The sequence below is a fragment of the Penaeus chinensis genome, chromosome 19 (assembly GCF_019202785.1).
Source record: "Penaeus chinensis breed Huanghai No. 1 chromosome 19, ASM1920278v2, whole genome shotgun sequence".
In the NCBI taxonomy this organism is placed as follows: Eukaryota; Metazoa; Arthropoda; class Malacostraca; order Decapoda; family Penaeidae; genus Penaeus; species Penaeus chinensis.
In genome coordinates, this window is record NC_061837.1 from 25722332 (window position 1) to 25727331 (window position 5000).

The 5000-nt window shown below is 35.3% G+C and overlaps 1 protein-coding gene across 1 annotated transcript in view; it reads left to right on the forward strand.

Annotated features, from left to right (window-relative positions):
- Positions 1–1177: 1177 nt before the first annotated feature.
- Positions 1178–5000, forward strand: part of LOC125034979 (putative protein TPRXL) — a 13683-nt gene continuing 9860 nt past the window's right edge. Inside the window, exon 1 of the mRNA XM_047627026.1 lies at positions 1178–1224. The gene's annotated coding sequence lies outside the window, so the exon portion shown is untranslated. The remainder of the gene's footprint in view (positions 1225–5000) is intronic.

Consider the following 5000-nt stretch of genomic DNA (forward strand, 5'->3'; position numbering starts at 1 on the left):
ATTATTAATTATTATTATTATTATTATTATTTTTTTTATTATTATTATTATTGTTATTATATATATTGTTATTATTATTATTATTTATCATCATCATCATCATTAAAAAAATCATATCATTATTACATATTTATATATTATTGTTATTATTAGTTATTATGAAATATTATTATTATTATTATTATTATTGTTATTATTGTTAATAATTATTATTATCTATTATTATATATTATTATTTAATATTATTATTTTATTATTATTATTATTATTATTATAATTATTATTATTATTATTATTATTATTATTATTATTGTTATTAATTGTTTATTATTATTATTATTATATTATTATTATTATTATTATTATGATTGTTATTGTACTCTATTATAATTATTATTATTATTCATTATTAATGTTATTATTATTATTACCTTTATCATATTATTAATGTTATCATTATCATTGTAGTTGTTATCATTTTTTATTAATAATATTATTATTTTTTTATTATTTATTATAATAATGATGATTATGATTATCATTGCTGCTATTGTTATTATTGTTATTATTGTTATTATTATTCATGTTTCTTCTTCGTCGTCTCATTCATTTTCTTCTTCGTTTTCTTCTTCTTTTTCTTCTGCTTCTTCTTCTTCTTCTTCTTCGTCTTATTAGTTTTATTGTTATTAGTATCATTTTTACTATTATTATTATTATTATCATTCCTTTCCTTCTTCTTCCTTTTTGCTTTCTTCTTTTTCATCTTCGTCTTTGGCTTTGTCCTTGTCTTCTTCATCTTTTTCTTCTTCTTCTTCATTTTATTATTAGAATTATCATTATTATTATTACTATTTCTTCTTCTTCTTCTTCTTCTTCTTCTTCTTCTTCTTCTTCTTCTTCTTCCTTCCTTTCTTTCTTTCTTTTTCTCCTTTTTCCTTTTCTTCTTCTTCCTTTTTCTTTTTTCTTCATCTTTGTCTTCGTCTTCGTCTTCTTCATGTTTTAATAATTCTTCAATTCTTGTATATAGGATGGAGGTAGAATCGAGTCCATTATTATTATTATTATTATTATTATTATTATTATTATTATTATTATTATCAATATTATTATTATTGTTATTATTAAAAATATTTGTCTTGAGCCAAAAAAAATAATAATAATGACCTTCGTTTCGTTTCAGATACCGGTGTGACCTTTAATGAATATTCAAGTCGATTAGTTCAGGTGAGAGATGCCTTATTCAATTGCTTCCTCTTGTTGATCTCTTTGCTAGCAAGGTTGCATGTGGTACTGAATTATTGCTTATAAGAAATTTAGATTGGTTTTATTACAATTAAAGAGTATCGATTGTAAGATTAAGGATTTCTTTAAGTGTGTAAGTTCGAGTGAGTGTATTTCTGTAGCTTGCAGTAGAAGTGTATTTCTTTGTTTGTTTGATTGTTTGATTGTTGGGAGGGAGGGGGGGGGGCATTTTGCATATTCTGTGACTTACACTGAGTTCATATTTTTGTTGTAATTTAAGCTTCATTTTTATTTCTTTTGTATTTTGTACTGTGGTCACACTTGAATAAGTGTTACTACCGAGTTTTTATGAAGTCTGTCATTGCTACTTGTTTAAACTTTGAATTTTCAACTGTATTGCTGATTGCCACATTGCAGATCAGAGAGATGAGACATTAAAAGTCATTATCCACGGCATTTTCATCCCTCACAGTAATCAAAATTAAGTTTTAATAATGACATCGTTAAGGAATTCAACTATTGGCTTTAGTTTGGTTAATGGTATATTTCTGAAAGAGGGCTCATCAAAGGCGAGGCAGGCACTAAAAGCTGGAAACTGACCATTATCGGACGAGTACATCGAACCACAAGATATTTTCGTCCAAAAGGGATTGTAGCACTTTCATAGCCTCGTGGTAGCAGAGTAAAAGATTTAAAGAATAAAGCAAAATAATTGATTCATGGTTAGGCTTTTTCAGTATGCTAATAAATTGTGGTCTATGTCATTCATAATGTTCAGAAATGCATTATATATTTAATAGAAATGTTAAATGTGTTAAATATAGAAAATGTATGAATGAAACTCAGAAACTCAGTGAGCAAGAATTGCAATTAGCGTTTCGAATGAATATCTTGATGTGACTTACATACGCAAGCAAGATTACAAAGTATATATGTATATCTCCCAAGGTCTGAGGGATCATTTGACTACTAACCTGTTCACGATTATCTTCGCTTTAACCTGGGATAGTTTTAAACTTCCAGACGCGTCGTTCATATTTCCCTTCGTCGAAGTATGTTAAACACTTGCTATTGTTGTTGTTTTATTCGCTATGTATATGATTCACACACACACACACACACACACACACACACACACACACACACACACACACACACACACACACACACACACACACACACAACCACACGCACGCACGCACGCATTCCAGAAAGCGCGTCTCACAAAGACCCCGAGCATTGCGCCACGTTACCCCAAGGTGCAGAAAAATGTTACGTATTTCAGACGTCTATGTTAACTACGTAAGCCTGCATGATGGAACGCAGTAATACTAGCATTAGACGATTAATTAAATGATATGAAATGCCTCATTTTATGTAAATGAACTCGGTATACGTTCATGTTTGTATCAAGTATAATATAATTCGTGTATATAACTCTTGGTAGCAGTGGCGGAAAGTGTAATTATTATTAAATTTCACACAAACACACACACACGCACACACGCACGCAGATGGGTATAGATATGTTTGCAGTTATGTATTAGTTTAAATACTGAGATTGATGGGTAGATTCATCAATTCATATAAGGAAAGTAATGACAGTCAGAATCCATATTATATCGATGCAGTCAGGGCTACCAACACCATTTCTCAGCTTCCACGTGACCCCCATCAACACCCTCTATCGGTAAGGCTCAAAACCAACGTCGGTACATACATACATACATACATACATACATACATACATATATAAAAACAATAAGTACGTGTATTTATATATGTGTGTGTGTGTGTGTGTGTGTGCGTGTGTGTGTGTGTGTGTGTTTATTATATATAATATATATAAATATATATATATATATTTGTGTATATATATACATGTTAGATAAACAGATATACAATATATAGATGGAAAGATAAGTAGATATATGTTCATGTATATATGAACATACACAGGTATATTTACGTGTGTCTGCAAGCACGTGCGCGCGTGTATCAGTCTGTTTAATAGCTAACATACCCTATCAATGACCGGAAGTTCTTTGAAGAAGAGCATTTGCACTTGTTTATTGTCCTTGTCCTACACCATTGTATACTGGGCATCCATGATACTGTAGTTTCGAATCATCTTATTCAAGAAATTACCAGCAGAAAATGTACAAGTGCCATTGTCTGCCAACAATATAAATTGTAAACGCCCGTTAAATCGAAGTGGCTGTGACAAATTCATTGTCATTTATTCCTTATTGGTTTGCATATTCAGATATTTCTGAATCAAGTATTCTAAGCCCTCCTTCTGTTTAGAAATAGTTGTAAATATAAATCCAATTTGCGCCACCTCCGACGTCTGGCAGCCCAGACCTCCCTGCCTTCAAGTGCAGCAGGCATACTTTTCCAGTAGAAGCTGACGAAACATTGCGCTACCCTGCCTCTTCCAAACGGAATATTACGGATTCAGGAAGCTCTACGTTTCGGTAGTTTACAGCCTTCGGAATCGTACGAGTACATGCCTTTTCCATTTGCACAACGACATAAAGAAAAACAATAGGAAAAGTGCCGGTTCCGCGCGGCGGGTTTTGGCGCCAACAGTGCCGCGCGATTCCCTTCGGCTGGCGCGAACGTTCCGCGCTTCGTCCTCGGAAAGGTGGACGGGCACTGACAGCCGGAGTTGCGTGGGGATCAGACCGTACGAGGCTGAAGTCTTCGGCGATACCTGTCTAGTGCTCTTCTGGTGTTTGAGTGGCGGTAATTCTCAGGATGTTTTTCAGTATGGTGCACAGGAGGCCACATTTCACGAGAAAAAAAATATATATATATAGACAGCGAGACGCAGACAAGACGTGTTTCGTTTCGTGGTTTAAATCTGATTGGCGCTTGGGGTCATCGGGTTCATGCGTCTGATGTCACGTGGGGGAACGAGGAGAAGGTTATTGCAAGCCGGCTTTGGCGAAGATGGACATAGTTTGTAATAAGTGTGAAATAATAGTAAGTGTGAATGAAATTACTGATAAGTGCCGGACGTTAAACATAAAATGAAACTGAACCCACGTTACTCTCTGCCATATATATATATATATATATATATATATATATATATATATATATCATATTCCCTCCCTCTCTTTCTCCCTCTTTTCCATTATCCAAGAATAAGCTCATCTCCCCAATTCGCCCCCCCCCCCCCCCCTCCCTTCCGCTCGCATTAGCTTCGCTATTTCCTCTGTGCCGGGCACCAAAGTGGTGTGTGTGTGTGGGGGGGGGGGGGCCTATTGCAACTCCCCTCCTTGCAGCGCCAACCTTCAACCCCCGCCCTCTTCTCCGTGCTGTGTGGTGTATTGGTGGCGATCTCATCGAGTAGATTTGCCGACCCGAGTTCAAGTGGATGGGTAAATTAGAAGCACAATAAACTTGAATATGACTGAAGTGTCAAGAACCTGTAACCAATCCCTAAATTACTATTATCATTTACCAACCCTCTCCCTGGCTGCCCTCCTCCTCCTCCTCCTCCCCAAGACGAGGGGTCAACGAGTCACTTCCCGGCCCCTTCCCCTCACTCACTCCCCCCCCCCCTCCCCCTCCCCTAGCATCCCGCAGTCGGACTAACCGTCATCCACCTTCCCCTCTCCTCAGCAGTCTATTGAGCTTTCCGTTTCAGTCAACTGCTATCTCCCTCCGTGCGTCTTAAACAGGTATTTATACCCGTGTTTCAGTGAGGACTTCTGTATCCATTCCTACTGAGATATTCGCCACAGAGA